At 41.8% G+C, this 21198-nt stretch overlaps 1 protein-coding gene and 1 long non-coding RNA gene across 3 annotated transcripts in view; one reads left to right on the forward strand and one right to left on the reverse strand.

Moving 5' to 3' along the window:
* Window positions 1-6627: 6627 nt before the first annotated feature.
* On the reverse strand, window positions 6628-20654 carry LOC114589151 (uncharacterized). The gene is made up of 3 exons (XR_003704596.2): window positions 20548-20654; window positions 10141-10221; window positions 6628-8127 (listed from the first exon to the last, which is right to left on the reverse strand). It is a non-coding gene; the product is annotated as an uncharacterized LOC114589151 (long non-coding RNA).
* LOC114589150 (ligand of Numb protein X 2-like) overlaps window positions 20556-21198 on the forward strand; it is a 46236-nt gene continuing 45593 nt past the window's right edge. For both annotated transcript variants that reach the window (XR_013391393.1, XM_028715283.2), the window contains exon 1: window positions 20556-20721. The gene's annotated coding sequence lies outside the window, so the exon portion shown is untranslated. The remainder of the gene's footprint in view (window positions 20722-21198) is intronic.

The raw sequence follows: 21198 nt of genomic DNA on the forward strand, positions 1-21198 counted from the left end.
TGGTGAGAAAAGTCAACTGTATCTTTCTAACAGCAGTAGGCACAAACGGAAAAGAAGGGATCTGCGGCTGAGCTCTAGTTGAACATTACATGCCACCCACTCTTAACATTTTGCTCTGTGAAGAAAACAGACACCCATCCAGCCAGAAATGCTCATGACCTCTGAATGGGGCCATTTGGTTACCAGGAGACTGGATGCAGTATCTAAAGCTACCTTTAACTGATTAACCACTTGATGATCTGCTTACAAGTTTTTCACTGACAGTGGTTAGTAGCTAGAGGCTAAATAAGCTTTTCCCAGCCTGGTGCCCCCCTCAATGTTTTGGACTACATCTCCCATGGTCATGCTGGCTGGAGCTGATAGGAGTTGTCATTTAAAACATCTGGAGGACGTCAGTTTGAGGAAGGAAGAATTAGCTTAAGCTTCCACCTTCAGAAGCTGCAGTTCTGCAATGAGGGTACACAAGAGCTTGGTTCTGTGCAATGTATTGTGAGTATATACAAAAACAAAAACCTTTTTCCAGCTTGCTTTCTTTCTTTCTTTCTTTCACATAATCCTCACAAAAAAATTATCTGATACACAGGCTACCAACTTTCCCCTTGAAACTTTCCACAGGAAAATAAGGCATGCAATCCCATTCCTGCTCCCTGCCGCACAGCTAAAGAATTGCTCATGTTCAAATAAGTGAATTGTCACATAGCAAGTATTCCACTTGCAGGGCCAGTGGGATGATAAGAAACTAATAAATTTAATTAATTAATTAATATTATTTGGTCAGAAATTGTGGTCCATATTCACTTGATTCATTTCTGTTTATTGTAAAGCTTCTGGAAATCAAATATGATCATTGCATGTCATTTAACAAACATTGCTAACTGCCATTTCATGCCATCTATCAAAAGCTGTCAAATTCCATTGCATGTCAGCTATCAAATGCCAGGTGTTTGGATTCTGACATAGACTCAGATCATTAATCCTCTCATTCAAGTAGCTTTGCAGAGGAAAAATCTGGTTCACTCTCTGGTCTTTCCCGTGTGCATCCACTGGCACTGGAACCCAAATCTGATCCCTTGAACCCTAAATAGATACCTCAAACACTAGACTGATAGCTCAGGCGAACCCTGAGGAGCCTTCCTCAAAGAAACCCCTGCAGCTTGGAACTCCATTGTCTAGGAGAAGCCAAATGATTCATAAATGGCACAGTACTCTTAACTGCCCAATGCAGTACTTGGGGCAGAGTTTTCTTTTTTTCCTTTTTAATGCTTTTTATTGACTTATTATTACAATACACACACACACAACACTTAAAGAACAAACTAAAAAAAGAAAACACAAAACAAATGGTAAACATACATCCATAAATCTGCAAGTTTCTACACACGGACTTATGTTTTCCTATTTTCTATTTCCTATTCTTATTCTATTCTGATAGACTTCCTTCCTCCTCAACGTGGGTCTGATTTTATACTTGATAAACTGTTTCTTTCTCGTTTCGTCTTTTCTACCTTTCTCCATATGCTGTACTTGTAAACCCTATTTTGTTTTGCAAAAATTACTCGAAGCAAGTCCAAGTTTTAATTTGAGGACACTCTTTTTAAAAATAATCTCTGTACTTTCCCCACTCTTTTTGAAATGTTTGTTTACACTGTCCCCTAATCGCATCCATCATTTTTGCCAATTCAAGGTAATCAAACAGTCTATCTTCCCACTCTTTTTTTGTTGGTACTGTTTCACTTTTCCAATTTTTTGCAATTAGTATTGTTGCTGTCAGGGCAGTCAGGGGGCAGAGTTTTTATCTTGACTACCTAGTCCTGGTTATAAAGCTCTGCTAGCTACTCCAGGCTAGTGCTGAGATAACCTTCTCTTCTGCCTCAGCTGCAGGACTGCTAACCATGGTTCTGAACCAGTCCTTGTCCAAGGTCTGGTGTTGCCTTAAGCTTCTGGTCTGTTCCACAATGCTGAGCCTACTGTTTATTATCTTCCTTGTGTCATCTTCCCATGGTTGTAGACATCACATAAGACCAGTTCTTAACACCTAATAAATGGCTAGAAGAATGACTTGGTGTTAGTTTGTGGAGGAGTTGCACTGGGGCCCAGTCTCTATTCTCTCTCTCTCTCTTTTTTAAATGGCTTTCCATTTTTAACATTAATATAACATCTTATTTCCTTTTACAAATTTTTGGCTCCACTCGACTTCCCTCCATTCCATCGTCTGGTTTTTGTATACCTACATCATATTTCCACACATCTATACCATCTCAATTCTACCTTTTTCCTTAATATTATTTTAGTCTTTAAGCACATGTAGAAGCTTCTTTCTATTAAATGTTGTGAAATTTATCTAGGTCCTGCTAGTGTCTTTATATGTTTACAATGATTGTCTATATATAGAATAAATTTACTCCACTCTCTCTGAACACTTGGTCACTCTGGCTTTGGATTTTCCCCACCAGCTTTGCCAATTCCACATAGTCCATCATCTTCATCTGCCATTCTTCAACCGTCGGTGATTCTTGTTGTTTCTACTTTGGGATTAATAAAGTTCTAGCTGCCGCAGTAGCATACATAAACAATTTCCAGTCAACTTTTGATATTTCCTCTCCTGTCATACCCAACAGAAATGCTTCAGGGTTGTTGTTTTTTTGGAAAAGTATACCTAAACATGTTTTTTTTTTACTCATTATAAATCTTTCCCCAAAATAATTTAACATTATCACATGTCCACCACATATGGTAAAAAATCGCCTTCTTTAGCATTACATTCCCAACAATTCTTATTTCTCATTCTATACATTTTAGCTAATTTAGTTGGAGTTAAATACCATCTATACATCCCATGCCCCTGGGACACGTGCCACACCTCTGCAGGCAGTGTGCCACGCCCCCAGGATGCGTGCTGACCACGCCCCCGCCTGCTCTCCGCCCCTGGTGCCGGAGCATGAAGCTCCACCACTGATCTTGTAATTTCAAAACCATTTTTCTTTTGTCTTTGTTAAATATATCATTTATTTGATGATATTGCAACCAACCTGTTAATACATCACCAACTTCATCAAATGGTTTCATTTCTAACTCACTATCGGCTTCCATCAAAATCTCTCTATAGGTGGGCCATTTTCCTTTCATATTTAATCTTTTAACTTTTAATCTTTTAACAGATATTGCTTCCACTGGGGATAGCCACCAAGGTGTTTTTCTTTCTAACAGGTTTTTATACCTCACCCAAACATCATATATGGATTTCCTTATTGGGGCCCAGCCTCTATTCTCACTTCAACCCAGCAACATGGGAAGGAAACTCTCAGAGTTTCAATCTGAATCTGCATCAAAGTGATTTTGCTTTGCTGCCTGAATCAGTTACTGCAATGTTTATCCTTCTGGCCAGATGAATTTCCTGTTCTGTAAATCTACACTGACATCTGCTGGCAGGCTTGAGGTAATTAAAAGCAGAAGTTTTTGATTCATCACCAAAAGTAGAGATCCGTGATTGTCTTGACTACTATCTTACCCGCCGAAACATTCTCCCCTCCTTAAACTTTCAGCTTTAATTTTTCTACCCAGGAAGCTGCTTCATACTGAGTCAGACCAATGGCCCTTTTAGATCAATACTGTCTACTCTGGCAGTTCTCTAGGTCTCAACATACTTCCCCCTGAGTTCTACCTGGAGGTAAGAGAGATAAAACCTAGTTGAGTTTATTTTAGGCTATTACATTCACACCCTGCTTTTTCTTCCATCACCGAACCCAAAGCTGTTTCCAGTCAGCCAACCATTCAGGTGCTGATCAGAGTGAGACCTCATTGGTTTCAGCCAAGTAGTGGCCTCATGTATGTAGCTTTAGACTGTACCCAGGGCCCATCTGCTAGGGAAAATAAGCAGCAATCAGTACTCTACCCAAATATTCAGAAAGAAGTAAGCATGTTCCTGATTTCTAGAATTCCAGCCAATGAGTGCAAAGATCAAGGGATAGTTGAAAAAACACACTTTGAACTTATTTTTGATTATATTTAAATGTTGATTCTATTATTGTGTCTTACATCACTTTAAAGATACACTGTAAACATTATTCAGATCATTTCACATTCATTGTGAATATTTCCCAGTACTCCCTTCATCTTGTCAGCCACATTTCTGGCCACAAGCCTGCGACTGAGACTGGCTGGCAGCTCCTTTATGGAACTATAAATAGAATAATTTTCCATGCCAGGAAAGTTGATAGCTCCAGTTTTTGTGTGGAAAAGACAGTATATAACCCTTATGTATAAAGAGATAGCAAACCCCTTTCTCACTGATGTTGCCAGGTTACACCTGTTCAGAGGGGTGATGGCTGGAACTTCCATTGCTACCAAACAGGGAACCTTTGTGATTGTAAATATAGAGAAACACTTGAGTCCAGTTTTCCTCCAGCCTGGTGTTTTGGACTCCAGTTACTACCAGCCCCAGCTAGCACAGCCAATTGTTAGAGGTGATAGGAGTCACATTTGGTAGGCACCAGGTGGTAGAATGCTCTTGATGCTCTGCTACAGAATGACCACTTTAATCTACACTGAAACTGTGCAAAGATCTCACTTGAACAAACTGGAATGCTTGTAAATTGAGTTGTTGGCACAAGTGAAAATGAACAAAGCATAAACCCAAATGTTCTATTGGCAGCTTTTTAGTTTGTGCCCAGTGTTGGCTAGCCCCCATTGAAGCTGGTAGGGCAAAAGCCAGGGAGATAAATATTAGGTAGAGGTAGAGGCAGAGGCAATGGTGGGCAGAAAAAAAATGATTCTAATGTTTTCCCCTATCCTCCTCCCCAGTGAATTCTACGAGGGCAACACTGAAGCTACATACTCACATGTTTGTAGCAAAAAATGCATTATTTCTCAATATGGAATTGTTCATGCTCATCCTCAATTAATCAATCTAGATTTATTCTAGATCCTGACATCCACAAGGGTGGGTGTACATGTTCCCTTATCCCAAAGAAGTCCAATAAAGAAGACAACTTTCATTGTGCAGCCTTAATTTGCAGCTGTGTGATTGAATTGCATTTTGAAATAGTGACAGTCTAGAAGTGCCCTAAGCTTCTGCTGGCATGTTTTCTCTTCTTTGTACTGGTGTGAGTCTTCCCAAATGTCCTTTTTTGATTAATTTGTCTCTGAACTTTTGTATGCATGCTAAAATCTAATGTAGAAACTATTTTAAAAGAGCAGATTAACCTTGATTTAACAGCAAGCAAATTTATTTTAAAAAAATTCCATTGACCTTAAATGGGTAAAAAGTCAGGTCAAGTTCTGCTTTGGGAAACTGCTGTCATCTTCAGCATTAAGCATGCCATATACCATGATAACACTGCAAACTGACCACTGACTTGCAGACACTACTTCCTGAGTTTCATTAAAAAATGAAAAAGACCTGTTTTAACCTTCTCTGCCTACTTGAGTTGTGTTCACCTGGCCCCCTTAGACTATCATAAAGGGTTTTTTCCCTTGGTGCATTACACAGTTTTCCTCTCATCCTGTTCACATCAGCACGACTTCATTCATTTCTGTTTTTGTTCATACAGCAGAGGGTATCTTTACTCTGTGCAAAAGTGCTCACCCTGGCTAGAGAAAAATTCAGAGTGGTTTAGGGACTCCAATCGATGACACTCTTGCTACAACATGGCTTTGTCACTGTAAGTCTCCATCTTTTTCCATTTCCAAAAGTAGTGATGCAGGCCTTACAAATCCCAACTGGATATTCAGTTTAAGAGAAAAATGTGCAAAACAGCAGGGCTTTTTACAACAAATATGGGCATTTTCCCCACAACACGAAACTTGCAGAGGAGAAAAATACAGATGTGGTGGTAACCCTTTATGTATATTTTTAAGACCTACTTTTCCTCTCCCCATTTTTATTAGATTTGATTTGATACAATTTTATAAAGCTAAAAATGAAAACAATAAGTAAGGCATAATAACAGAAATGGAACATCCCATATTCCCCATCCTACCACCTCCCTCGCCCTCACAGTGTTTCTCACACTTAAGTCCACTGACCACTGATGGGAGTTATAGTCCAACAACAGCTAGGACTCAAGTTAGAGAAACACTATGTGATTCAGTTGCATTACAAATTAATTAAGAATTCTGATGCTTATGGGTAAGGACAGGCTCTGGCGTAAGGACACTAGCATCCTCTAAAATATTTTATCCTATACATCTCCACTGTGCAACTTGGAGTGATTGGAAGGAGTCTGGGTGGAGTTTCGTTTGTCCACTGTAGTGGAGATGAAAAAGACAACCATTAACCTCTCTAGAATTGCTATCGGATGTTCAGATGTTGATGTTATGATAGTATATGTTGTTGAATGGGTGATACAGTGGTACCCCGGGTTACATACGCTTCAGGTTACAGACTCTGCTAACCCAGAAATAGTACCTCAGGTTAAGAACTTTGCTTCAGGATGAGAACGGAAATCGTATTCCGGCAGTGCAGCGGCAGCAGGAGGCCCTATTAGCTAAAGTGGTGCTTCAGGTTAACAACAGTTTCAGGTTAAGAATGGACCTCTGGAACGAATTAAGTACTTAACCCGAGGTACCACTGTAATTAGGGACGCGGGTGGCGCTGTGGGTAAAAGCCTCAGCACCTAGGGCTTGCCGATCGAAAGGTCGGCGGTTCGAATCCCCGTGGCGGGGTGCGCTCCCGTTGCTCGGTCCCAGCGCCTACCAACCTAGCAGTTCGAAAGCACCCCCGGGTGCAAGTAGATAAATAGGGACCGCTTTCTAGCGGGAAGGTAAACGGCGTTTCCGTGTGCGGCTCTGGCTCGCCAGAGCAGCGATGTCACGCTGGCCACGTGACCCAGAAGTGTCTTTGGACAGCGCTGGCCCCCGGCCTCTTGAGTGAGATGGGCGCACAACCCCAGAGTCTGGCAAGACTGGCCCGTACGGGCAGGGGTACCTTTACCTTACCTTTTACCACTGTAATTGGTCTGTTCTGTGATTGTCATTAATATATGGAATAAGCCTTCAAATTGTAAAGAAAGTGTCTAGTTTCTCTTTGCTTTGAGCAACATGGAATTTGTGTTATCTTTTTGGCAATAGCCAATTCCATTTTTTATATATATAACATAGGTCTATACAGTGGTACCTCGGGTTACAGACTCTTTAAGTTACAGATGCTTCAGGTTACAGACTCCACTAACCCAGAAATAGTACCTTGGATTAAGGATGAGAACAGAAATTGCATGGCGGTGGCGCGGCAGGCCCCATTAGCTAAAGTGGTACCTCAGGTTAAGAACAGTTTCAGGTTAAGAACGGACCTCCAGAAGGAATTAAGTTCTTAACCCGAGGTACCACTGTATGTAAGTCTTTCCATTTTGGGGCAACAGATAGATCTCAAGTCACGGTGTGGTGTGGTGTGGTGTGGTGTGAGGTAATCTCTTCCTTAAAGACTGAGGTATTGGCATTAAAGCTGTTTATGTTTCAGAAAGCAGACTTGCTGGACAAAGACTTGTTTGACAGAGTGCAAACCATATACGCTTCAAAAGTGAGACATCTCATCTCCAGTCTACAACTGATTCCACCTAGCTCAAGTCCCCTCATTTGTGCACATGATTCATACATCTGAGGCTCTATGCTCACTGACCCTATTTGAGGATCTCTCTAATTCTGGCACAAAAAAGCAATCGGGTCTCAATTCTACACTATTTAAATTCCTAGTGGACCTCAAGTATGAAAGTGGAGGCAAAGCATATCAAGCATGGGAAAGAGATATTGGGTTTAAATTTATGAATTACCGTATTTTTCCATGTATAAGACTAGGTTTTTCCCCTAAAAAAATAATGTCAAAAATTAGGGGGCGTCTTATACTCTGGGCCATCTCCCCCTATTTTCTTAAATCTGAGTCCCCAAAATAAAGGGCATCTTATACATGGGGGTATCTTATAGATGGAAAAATACAGTATGCCTAGGAAAGTATGTGGTCTAGTGCTTACTTTGACTGCTACTTCCATAGTCCTACACAAGGCACTTTAAAATTAGTATATCGTTGGCACTTGATTCAGGTGAAGTGCCATGGTCATGGTCATACTGTACCTTGTTTTCTCTGTTTTACCAGAGGGGTTGTGAAGTCACTGGTTCATATATGCACCTATGGTGGAACTGTTGAAAATGAAGGGGTTTGGTAAAAGATAAGCAGAAAAATGAATTTTAGCTTACAAGTTTAGCCTTTTTAGGTGAAATATAACTAACACTGAAGAAAGTAATAATATGCTTAGAAAATCCCCTTTAAAAGCACAACTGCTCTTCTAGATACACATTTTTTTTGTACTGCGTCATTACAAAATGAAGTTTAATGGATACTTGTCCTTATATATATTATATTCATGTTTATTGAATATGTATTTCAACAAGGCAACAATTTGGCAACAATTTGTTAGCTAATTGCTCATTTTATATGATGCAGCCATTTATTTGGGAATCTCAGTTGCGGCACATAATAATTATTCAGACATTTAGATTTATCCCCTGCCCTTTCACTCTTACGATGTTGCAACATGAACAGAACCTTGTTGGAAACATTTTGTCCCTTCACTTAAGCAGTGACAGAAACGTAGGTGGAACCAGCCAAGTGCCTCTTCATTATCTCCCTGTATCCTTTTTGTGTCCTCTCCAAGTTTTTCTCAAATTTGTTCTGCTGTCCATTACGGTACTATGTTATTTATTACAATTAACATATAATTTCCCCGCAGATATGGCAGGCAGGCACTTATGTTGCCTGCTGAAATTGCTTTAAATGCCACTGTTGTCTTTACATCCAACCTACTTAATGTTCCCGGTGACAAAGTAAGCAAATATGAGGTTTTATGGAAACAATTACAGGCAAATGAGGCTTTTACATCAGTCATGATGTATAACAACACCTCTCCATAGAATATTACTCTAATCTAGCCATCAAATAGATAATACTTATTCATAATATCTCAGCCCACATGATCAGCATGCATTTGCTGCCTTAAAAACCTCTATCAACTTGCTCACTCGCTGGATCATCACCTTGTCATGGTGCATGGGCTTGGACGTCCCTGTGATCCTTGTGAGCGAAGCCATTGGGAGTCTCGTACTTCCAGCAGGGTCACCCAAGGCAGTAAGGTCCAAGGAGAGGAGCTAGAGCAGTGGTTTTCAACCAGGGTGTCATGGCATCCTGGGGTGCATTGAATCATGGTCGGGGTGTTGCAGGCAACACTGGCCTCTGCCCCTCTTTCCTTCCCTCCCTCCTCTGACATCCTCTCGCGTCTCTGCCCCCCAAAGGCTTGAACAGCTGTTTATTGCAGCAGCCATGGCTATAAGTTCCGCAGGTGAATAGTGCCTCTAGGAGGCACCTCTCTTTGGGAGGAGGGGCAGCTCAGAGACCAGGGATGGAAGCAACAGCTGCCTGGAGGAGAGGGAAGAGGAAAGGAGGCTGAGGGAACACTCCACAAGGGAGGGTGTTTGAAAAAGGATGAGAGACTGCCAGCTCTGCAGGCAAGGGGTGACATTACCGGGCTTCTAAGCCCCACAGGGGTGCTACAGAAAGACTGTAGTTAAGGGAGCCATGGACTCAAAAAGGTTGAACATCTCTGAGCTAGACAAAGAATGATCTAAGAAGTCCTCAACTTCAGAACAGGCAGAAAATAATTAGTATGTTACAATGGCTGTGAAGGTGGATGAAGGCTACAGCAGATAAGAATCTACTAGTTGTCGTGATGCTCATGCTATCAGAATAGAGCCTTACTGCATGAACTGATCTCGACTCATAAAAAATATTCGCACACAAGCATCTTCCAAAAACCCACCCCAAAACCCACCCACCCCAAATGAACTTACTAGGGGCTGACACCCCAGGTTGCTTTGCTCACCAATCCCCTAGCCCCACCAATCCCCTTCCAACCCTCATCACCAAAGTCCATCCTTCCTTACTCCTTGCCCAAGCCCCCTCCCCTAATCCCCTCCCTTTACTCAACAAACCTCTACAGCTTCCCCGTGATGCTGCACCGCCTCTCTCAAGCCAACTACCACTGCAAGCCCAGCTTCCTCACCCACTTCAACCTCCTGCTACAATCCCAGGTCTCTTGTCTGCTGCCTCTCTTCCTTACCTGTTCCTTGCCTATACAGTATAAAGAGAAACTAACATACCTATTCCAAACTCTTCCCAACGAGATCCTCCTTAGTCATAACTGTAAGTGGAAAAGGAAACCATTTGTAAAAACCATGGTCCTGTAAAAAAACACAAACCAGGATAAATTCCAAATTCTTGTACCTTTCTTCATCAGGCTGGGGAGTCCCTAACTTGAAACAATATTATATTGCTCATCAAGTCAAACATGTGGTTCTCTTAATCTTGGAAGATGACTCTGAGCAATGGGTACAATTAGAAACATATATAATTGATAATATCCCAACCACAGTCTACCACTTCTTTAAAACTAGAATTTAGAACACTACTACTATCAAAAATAGATTTACGCAAACTATGTTTAATGTATGGAAGGAGAAAATAGGAACATTGTCTCCAGGTTCGTTCCCCCCCCCGCCCCCGCTCCCTCTAGCTTTCCATCTATTCTTTTGTAAATCTCTTCACCAACTCTCTGTGACAAGATGGAAAGCCAAGAGTCTATGCTGCTTAATGAACATCTATGAGGCCTAGACAGCATCTTGAGAAGTAGAGACGTCACCTTGCCAACAAAGGTCCGTATAGTTAAAGCCATGGTTTTCCCAGTAGTGATGTATGGAAGTGAGAGCTGGACCATGATCGCCGAAGAATTGAGGCTTTTGAATTATGGTGCTGGAGAAGACTCTTGAGAGTCCCATGGACTGCAAGAAGATCAAACGCATCCATTCTTAAGGAAATCAGCCCTGAGTGCTCACTGGAAGGACAGATCGTGAAGCTGAGGCTCCAGTACTTTGGCCACCTCATGAGAAGAGAAGACTCCCTGGAGAAGACACTGATGCTGGGAAAGATGGAGGGCACAAGGAGAAGGGGACAACAGAGGACGAGATGGTTGGACAGTGTTCTCGGAGCTACCAGCATGAGTTTGACCAAACTGCGGGAGGCAGTGGAAGACAGGAGTGCCTGGCGTGCTCTGGTCCATGGGGTCAAGAAGAGGCGGACACGACTAAATGACTAAACAACAACAACAATGAGAGCAATACCCCACTAAGGGTACAAGAACTGCAAACTAAATGGGAGAAATTCATATATCATGGCTACTGTCTACCAACTGGAAGTTTTTCTTCCAGGTTGTCTTGTGTGCCCCCCCCCCCCGGTACAGGGACAGGGGAGCACAAAAATCTCACCATTCCACCCTGGCTCGGAGTGGCTAGGAGCCTGCCTGCCCATTCACAAGCTCCCCAGACCACTCCTTTGCTGCTTTACAAGGAGGGAGGCACGAATACATCTCATTGCCAAGTGAGTAAGGGATTGGGGTGGGGGCGGGGGGTTGCCATGATACAGTTCCTTGCCAAGGGCACAAGGGAGCCTAGGTATGCCTCTGTCCTTGCATGCTACTCTGTCCTGATTTTTACTAGTTGAGCTGACCATCCTACCTCTATAGCAGGCTGGGATTTTTTAAAGCAGATTTCTAGCTGCACAAATGCCCTTCCCTATAAAAGTGGGAGAGCCAAACAAACAGAAAAAGTACTTTGTCCCTTGGTTGCACTCTGTATCAATGGAGGTTTCTCCATAGGACTCAGTGGCTCCTATCTACTTCACAACAATGATTCATACATTTATCTACTCCAGTAACTAACAGGTGCAAAAACAGGAAGATACGATGAAGCGTTACTTGCACAGCTGTAAAGAAAATGAAGTTCTTATCAAAAAGTAGAGGATGTTTTCATCTAGCTTGGGGAGTTCGTTTTAGGTATGGCAATTGAGCTTAAGTAATTTATTGCAAGTTCTGTTGCTTTACTCTCAAAACAATGCAAGTGTGAAATTTAAATGAGAGTCTACCATCAATTCCTTAGCAACTATATCATAGTGGCTCCCTATTTTAAAGAAGTGAATAATGTTTCATAGTGCAACAAAATGAGAGGAAATTAAATATTAATTTAAAATAATTGCCATATTTCCAGAATTAAATTTAAGCTTGCCATGATATCATGATGACTGCATAACTACAGCAATTATAGCATCGGGTTTCATTTAAAAGATTATTAAGTGGACATGAATATTATTAAACTGAATAACCTTAAAAAAGCCTGGTACATTATTAATCTTATGCAATTTTCTTTTTTGTAAAGTTTTCTATTATTATATGTTATGATGTATATAAAACAGAGAGAACAATTATTATAACAGATAAAAATTAAAAAGATGAAAAACAAAGTTATAAAACAGGCATGAAGAATGAGTATGGTTGCAAATGGGTTAAAAAAACAAAGTCCAAGTTTGTTGTTGTTTAGTTGTTTAGTCGTGTCCGACTCTTCGTGACCCCATGGACCAGAGCACGCCAGGCACTTCTTTCTTCCACTGCCTCCAGTAGTTTGATCAGACTCATGCTGGTAGTTTCAAAAACACTATCCAACCATCTATCAAAGTTATCATACTATCAAATCTGCTTCCAGATTTGCCAGAATTGCAATGAGGGCTGCCTTAAAAATGATGGTTCCACTGTATATGCCATAAAGGAATGCCAAATCACAGAAAAAGTGTGTGGCGGTTCTAGCTCTTGTCAAAATCTCAAATTATTGTATTTGTAATTTTTTCCATTATAGCTATATTCCAGAGTGATTGATACCAAGCATCCAATGTAAGATTTGGGGCAGTATTCCACTGAGTTGCAATTACCTTATACTACTAATCTTTATACTTGGCATGCAAGCCTCAGTATTACGGGTTACTTTCCTATTGAGAAAAAGTATTAAGCTTTCCTCCTAGATATGAATATTTGCCTTTCTAAAAACAAAGCACTGAGAAGGAAACATACTATATCCATATTATGTTCAGCACTTTTAAAAGTATATAAATTATAAATTATTTCCTACCAGACGTAACATATTGGAAAGAACATGAATCATAACCAGTTCCCTCAAAGATATATAGCTGATCTGAAAGGTCTTTAGTTTCACGAAGTTCCATAAAATACACAAAACACCCCTAATTCTAGTGGCCCTGGATGTATAAAAAGTTTTTGACCCTGTTAATTGTAATTTTTCATTAAGCTCTCTTTCTTGTTATAGGTTTGGCCTCAAATTTACTGCCACATGCTATTTATTCAACCTACCACTGCATAGATATGAGCTAATGATCTAGATTTTTGTGGGGGGGGGGGAGAGAGAGGGAGGGGGGGTACCAAACAGGGCTGCCCACTGTCCCCCAGCTTTTCATATTAGTCTTTGAATTTTTGGCTAACACTCTTTGGTCCAACCTTACTATCACAGGCATGAATGCTAATGGCACAGAACAGCTGTTAAACTTTTATGCTGATGACATTCTGCTCATCCTGCAAGGCCTCCAGACAGTTGTTCCCCTACCTCATATCTGAGTTGGAAACTTGTAATGAGAGCAGGCTTTTGAGTGAATTTTGGAAAGACATAGGATGTCAGATGATGTCTTTGAATATATACCCAGGTACCCAAATCTCCTTATTCCAGATATTAGGTATTCTTCTCTCTATAATTAATACTTTTGGGTATATAAACATCTGCATAAATCTTTTAGAGCAAATTATTGTGTCATATGGCAGAAAATATTTCCAGTGGAACAGGCCATGGGTGCAGCCAGGGTTTTTGGGGAGAGGAGGACTTTTGTTTCGGGGGCAGAACTGAGCTATCTGTGACTCAGTCGGTCAGCTTAAGGTTTTTTTTTAATTAACTTGTTTGAGGGGGTCAGCTGCCCCTCCTACGCCCATGGAACAGACTAAATTAAAAAAATTCCAGCTGTCTGGCAGCTATAAAGAAAGTAATCTTCCCGAGCTGTCCTGCCTGTATATTTTTGTTTTTAACAACAGTGATTCTGTCCTTGATACTAAGCTGCTGGCAGAGTATAGTTGAATTCTTAACTTTTAAAAGTAGAGATCAAGAACCTCTAACGTTCATAGATACGGACCTGCCTCTGAAGAAGGCTGGGACATTCCTCTATTTAAGATTTATTATGAGTCAAACCAGATTCAACATCCAATTTATTTCATGGCAAGAAGGCAAATAAATCAGTAGGTGTAGGTGGAAAAGGGAATCTTAGGTTGGATTATACAGACAGCATTCATTTTGTTAAAATGGTGTTATGTCACTTCTCTGAAAAGAAACAGACTGCACTTTGGCAGGGACTCTACAACTTTGGAAACACAGAAAATAAAGGCTTTTACCTAACATAACCTTCTAAATCATGCTACGCTATTACCTCATGTGATAGGCAATTTAATATTATAAACTTTGAACAGGGAGGTCTTTACAGATTTAGATATTTCATCTAAATTTCACTTGCCTTAGCTAGGGATTTGCCCAAATCTTTAAATTACGGTATATAATTTAAAGGAGATTGTAAGCAAATGCCGGGTCTTTGAGCCACTATCCTTAGTAGGGTAACAACTGATCAATAAAGACTTTGGCACAGTGGACAAACTGAAGGAAGTGTGGGAATCTGATTGGTCTATTAATCTTGAAAATACCCATTGGTCTTCTATTTTTGGAACCTTTATTTTTAAGTCAACACCTGTATCCATCAAACAGACAATGCTAAAAAAAAATGTTGTTCTTTTGCAGCAAATACGTCAATCCTTCTGCTACTCCCCTGTGTTGGAAAGGATACAGAGAAGTTGGCTTGTGCTAATATATGTGGTGTCTCTGTTGTAAGGTTTCCAAATGTGGGGATTTTTAATGAAATAAATAGAAGAAATAACAGGGCAAAAAACTGTAAAATCCTTTGATTTGGCATACTTTTGGCCTTTTCCAGGGAACAAATGTGGGACTGCTGTTTAAACCTCTTATTGGACACTTATTTGTGCCAGCTCAGTTGGTTATCGCTTGATACTTGAAGGATGACACTGGAGCCACCAAGGACAACTGGCATAATAAGGTTGGGCAAATTGCATTATTGGAGGACTTAACTAACCAACAGCATGGAAAAGTGTTGGTTGGCCCAGCATTGGCCTACTTCTCCTGCAGTACCCCTCCTTAGTGGCTCAGATGTGCCTGGGTATGGAGCCCACCCATATCCTGGTGTGGGGACATACCCTGGATTCAAAACTATTCCACCCAGTTAGGACTCCTCCTGTAGCTCTTGGTGTATGTTGCTATGTCTTGAGGATGGAGGCAAAAGAAAATGCCCCATGTTGCGTCTGCATATTATCTGCTGCTGTGGCTGAATAATTAGGGAATTGCTCTGTGGTGCAATGAGCTGAAGCTTCTCCAAAACTATCCATGCATTCTTAAGAAGAACAAGTAACACAGTTCTAGTGGAAAAGAACCTCTTAGCTCTTATCCTGATAAGAAGGGAAATATTCTTTAGGTATTCTTTAAAACAAAACAAAAAACACAACTGTGAGGTTGTACAGGTACAGTTTTATCTGTAGGTATATTTCTAATTTCAAAAACAAACAGTATCTTATGAATAAAGCTTAATTTAGAAACCATTATTGTACTCTACCAACATAAGTATCTTAGTGAACCTGGGGGGATTTTTTAATTTGGCTCTGTATCCTGTGGTTTTAGCTCAGAGCAAACTGTTTCATAAACAGTGCAGGTGTCTCATCTTATTCAGTAGGGTGTGTCCATTTGTTTCAGACATATAGAGACATATGACACCACAGAACGGGAAGAAAAATGAAAGACAAACCTACCCACCTACATGTAAAGAGATGCAGAGACACAGGATCTAATGCTGAGAAATGGGCAGGTACTGAAGAAAAGCAGAGGGTAAGGGCTTCTGCTGAGGTTTTCAGCTGAGTAGAATTTTGAAAGTTGTCTGTGAGGTTTTGAGGAATTTAAAATATTATGTCAAAATGAATTAACAAAATGAATTGGATTGTTATATGTTTTGAAATGAAGTGACTGTACTTGTATTGATGTTATTTTTATCCATTTTTCTATTATGCTGTAGGACATCTTGGATATATTTATGTGGGGAAATGGTGAGCAAATTGAGGAAGGAGGAGGAGGAGGAGGAGGAGGAGGAGGAGGAGAAAATTCTAGAGAACCTATTTGAAGGATTTCAGTTGCAGTGATGTTTTATGGTAAATTTTGAAGTGCAGCAGTTCATCATGACAGCTCCAATAGCAATTTCCCTTGGGAGAGTTAAAAATGCAGATGTATTGATCTAATATTTACACACAAACATGCACACACAATAAAGACCAGTTCTATGTGGCATAATACTCCATTTATTAGAAAAAAGCATGACTGCCATCATGCATAGCCAGTCACCAGGGAGTAAGCTCCAATAAACTCAGTATTATGTATTTATGACTGCAGAGGAGGAGGAGGAGGAGGAAGAAGAAGAAGAAGAAGAAGAAGAAGAAGAAGAAGAAGAAGAAGAAGAAGAAGAAGAGGAGGAGGAGGAGGAGGAGGAGGAGGAAGAGGAGGAGGAGTTTGGACTTGATATCCCGCCTTTCACCCCCCTTAAGGAGTCTCAAAGCGGCTAACAATCTGCTTTCCCTTCCTCCCCCACAACAAACACTCTGTGAGGTGAGGCTGAGAGACTTCAGAGAAGTGTGACTAGCCCAAGGTCACCCAGCAGCTGCACATGGAGGAGCGGAGAATCAAACCCGGTTCACCAGATTATGAGTCCACTGCTCTAAACCACTACACCACACTGCACTCATTAATGCCAGCATGGACTTCTGACAAGAGCTTCACAAGATCATTTTTGATAGCAAAGCCTACTCCATGTATTCAACGTTCTTGTTCATGTATTCCAGAAGAATGTGTAGCCTCCTTTTTCTTCCTTCAGTTGTCCCTCTCCTGCTCTTCGAGTTTCTTGAAGCGCTGCAATATCGATGTTAAAACGTTGCAACTCTCTTGCAATGATGGCAGTTCTGTGTTCGGGATGTTTGTTATCTGTGTTATCCAACAAAGTCCGTATATTCCATCTTCCAAAGTTCAATTGTCTTACGACCACTGGGTGGTAACCCCACTGGGCGTGGTAATCCATTCAGGGGGAAAGGAGGGTAGACTATGTTTAGGGAACCTTTTCTAGCCCCTCCGCCTTTTTGGGATGAGCAGAGTAGATCCTAAATAGGGCTGCTCAGTCATGGATACAGCTGCCGAGCTGCTCAACTGCCTCATTCCTTGGGTCAGAGTGACTGAATATGTATCCACCGCCCATGTGCTGGTTCATAACTAGGGGCTTTCAGATTTCACGGTCCTGCCCCCGTTACCATTTGCCAATCATCATGGGACTTTTTTGGGTTTGGGATTTGGTTTTGGAAGACACCAATGCACAATCTCCGATGGCATGAGTATCATGAAGACTGGTAGATTCTTCTGCCTGTTCTGCCGTTGAGGACTTCTTGGATCCTTCTTTGTCTAGCTCCTCCCCTTTGACCTTACTGCCTTGCGTGACGCTACTGGGAATATAAGACTCCTGGCAGCTTCGCTCACAAGGGTCATAGGAGCATGCAAGCCCACTCACCACAATGAGGTGATGATCCAGCAAGTGAGTCTGAAAATCACAATACCAGTTACTGCATAGGGTAAGATGAATTCTAGATGATAGCTATAAGAATGAATGATATTGATCAATATGTCTAAAGTAACGAAGATCATTTTTAATTATATGATTGATCTTGTATCTTTTATTTTTAAATAAACTACCAAGAATGAGGGATAGCTGGGACATGGACTGAATGGCATAAAAGGAATATTTGGGTATCCTTAACTGGGGCCCTTGTGCATCAAGGGGAAGATAGTGTGGGATATTGTGCAAATAAATGATAGGCAGAGAGAAATGCCAGTTGTTGGGGAGGATGACATACAAATGTTATACATGGGTTAAAAGGGGAACAGAGTAGTGCTAGGTAATGGGTATGCATCCAATATATTGCTAGAGGCTGGTGAGGTAATGAAACTATGAAATGCCAAATGTTTTCTGCAGTACAGTGCCTGGGGTAGTGAACAGATATGTTTGCCAACAAGAATAGCACAAGGATCCTAAAAAAACCCCTACAAAATATGAAATTACTGGCAAGAAAAGGGCTAGAAAGTTTTAAGAATTCCTCTCAGGTAGCATCTCATAGAAGATGTTGAAATTGGTTTTTGTATTTCTTAAGACTGTGGTTTACTCCTCTAAGTTGGTCAGAATGTGCATTCATTTTAAATTGTTTTTCTCCGTGACACGAGCAATGACTCTGAAGCTCTCTCACATTATCTCTGCCAAGAATGAGCATTGCTAAGCAAGAATGAACAGAGCCATGTGTCAATCAAAGGTAAATATATGACCTAATGTAAGTTCAACATTATTGTTATATGTTCTTGAGCAATTCAAAGTCCAATGGGCTAAAAAAAGGTTAAAACTCCTTTTCATCCTTTCTGATAGGGGCTTTGTTTCATCACACTCTTCGCCTGGGAGTTTCATTTTCTCTTAGTTTGCTGTTCTTGTTATAACAGCACTATGAATTTTGTTTGCTCCTTGGATTTATGCTAATTCTTTTTATGTATATTGGCTTATATTTTAATCTTACTGTAATATTACTGCTCAGAGACCTCTTGACGAAAAGGCAGCCAGAGGAAAAATGGAAATCTAGATAAGCTTGCAAATCTGAACACCATAAAACACTGGCTGGACAGTTTGACTTCAAGGTCAGTTCTCTGAACGTGGACCAGCTGCTGTTTTTCTCCGTTTAGGTCACCTCACAGAATACTTTTATGAGTTTGGTGCAGAGGAGTAGGCTGTATGCCAAGACCCAAGTGTTAAAATATAAACAAGGATTCAAATTCCTGGTGAGATGAAAGCCTAATTAATGGGCCATTAAGTGAACAAAAGAAGTGAATCTGTGCCAGACAATAAATGGGTTGAGCCCTTCCCTCAACTGGCTGGTAGTTAGAAAGACAAAGGCTAGAGAGTTGGGAGATGTGAGCTAGGAGCTATGAGCAGAAAGCAACAGGTTGGAAAGCCAGAGAGTTGTGTGATTTATGTTTAAATCCAAGACTGTGGCTATGGGGGAAGCAAAGTCCTCTTGGAGTGTTAATGCTGTGAACCCCTCCATCCAATGCCAGGTGGCCTTTTAAGAGCCCCACGACAATGGATCAAAATGGGTTTATTAGAATTATTGGTTGGTAAAATAAAAAACGTATTAGGAGATAATCTGCAAGAGGGGCCTGGATATTTGGACAGCCTAGGGGCTTCAATAGGCTTTAATCCGACACTGCCTCCATTGTTGTACAGTGGTACCTCAGGTTACAGACGCTTCAGGTTACAGACTCTGCTAACCCAGAAATAGTACCTCAGGTTAAGAACTTTGCTTCAGGATGAGAACAGAAATTGTGTGGCGGCGGCATGGCAGCAGCAGGAGGCCCCATTAGCTAAAGTGGTACCTCAGGTTAAGAACAGTTTCAGGTTAAGAACGGACCTCCAGAATGAATTAAGTTCTTAACCTGAGGTACCACTGTATATACGTGTAAATAAACCATATATTACAAAGATACCAGTCTCCGCTGTGCCGCATTCTTAAGGAAGTGGTTGGAACCCATGGAATCTCACACCACTTGAAGACTGGGGTGGCATGCAACAATACTTTCTAGAGTTGCATATAAATGTGCGATGCAAACTTAATAAATGATAAAAAACAAATATAAAATGGGCACAGTTTATGTAACACCCCACCACTTTTTAGGACTGATGGAGAAACTGTGCAGACAAGAAAAACAAAAGTGCATTGTGTTCAATGGGTCTGACTCCCTAGGATGTGTGTTTAGGATTGGGCTACAAGTGTAAGTGCAGGAACCCATCAGGAGGTTTTAGTGTTTTAACTTTTGTATGTTTTAAAGTAGCGTTGCGGATTTTGCCCACCCCCACCCAATTTAATTTTTCAATCTTTTCATAAACAGTGTGTGTGTGTGTGTGTGTGTGTGTGTTACAAACAAGCGGTGTATAAAATATATGAAATAAATAACTCTCCCCCTTCACCTGCAAGGAGCATAAGGTGGCCTCACAACAGCTCTGCCAGGTAGGTTAGGTTGAGAGCAGGCAAAGACGACCCGCGGGTCATTCCCCGCAGCTTGAACCCTGATCTCCCAGGTCGCTCGAACCGCGTCTGCACCGCGCTGTAGCCTGCGATTTGGGGCTACAGTTTGGCCAAGGGCGGCGGTATCTGAGCTAGCCATTCATTTTATACATCTCTTGTGTGTGTGACACAGAGAGAAAGGAAACTTATGGGGGGGGGGGCGCACCTGGAGGACAACCAGCCAGGCGCGCGTGTGAGGCGTTGTTTTGAGGGGCGGCGGCAAAGGCAAAGGCAGGCGGGGAAAGAGGCGGCGGCAGCGGCTGTTTCGAGGGGTGGAGGCGGGCAAGCTGAGGCACCTGAGCGGCACCCGCCTCCTCTTTCTCCTCCCTCTCTCCGCCCTCTCAGTGGTTTCGTCTTTCTTTCTTTCCTCCGCCCGGAAACTCACAAGAGAAGCAGCCACGTTGCCTCAGCCCTACCGACCTGGGCCGGGTTCGGCGGCAGCGGAAGCGGCGGCAGCGGGTCCCCTGAGGAGAGCCGGGAGCCCGCGCTTTTCCTTGGCGCCTTTCCCGCCCTCCCGCGGGTCTGAGGCGCTCTCTCCCCCGCGCCTTACCTCCACCAGGTGAGTCCGCCTCCCTCCTCCTCCCTCCTCCTCCTTCTCCCGAGCTGCAGTTGGGATTGAGACCGGGTCAAGCGCGGAGGGGGAGACGTACCCAACATCGTTAATTCTTACCACAACACACACACACATAAGCACCCCGCACATTAGAGTTTAAAAGTTTCGGGGGTTGGATGGGAAGTGTTGCGGCTTCTTTCAGAGAGGATCGCCGAGTTCTCTCGCTCTCCTTTGACCACCTCAGGATGACTTCCGTGCCCTAAGAGGGGTGTGGAACCAATAATAGTAACAACAGCAGTAACAAGGCATAAAAAATGACTCATGTGGTCAGGAAGAGCTTCAAAATGTTACTTGGGTTGTGGTGAAGATGAGTTCTGTTCTGTGTTGTTGTTTTAACTATTCGCTGACTTCTGTTTTGAGAAAAATCAACCAGGCGATTTGCAAAACTCCTCGGATTAAAAATTTGGATTAGTTTGAATAGGG

Source organism: Podarcis muralis, chromosome Z, assembly GCF_964188315.1.
Source record: "Podarcis muralis chromosome Z, rPodMur119.hap1.1, whole genome shotgun sequence".
Taxonomy (NCBI): Eukaryota; Metazoa; Chordata; class Lepidosauria; order Squamata; family Lacertidae; genus Podarcis; species Podarcis muralis.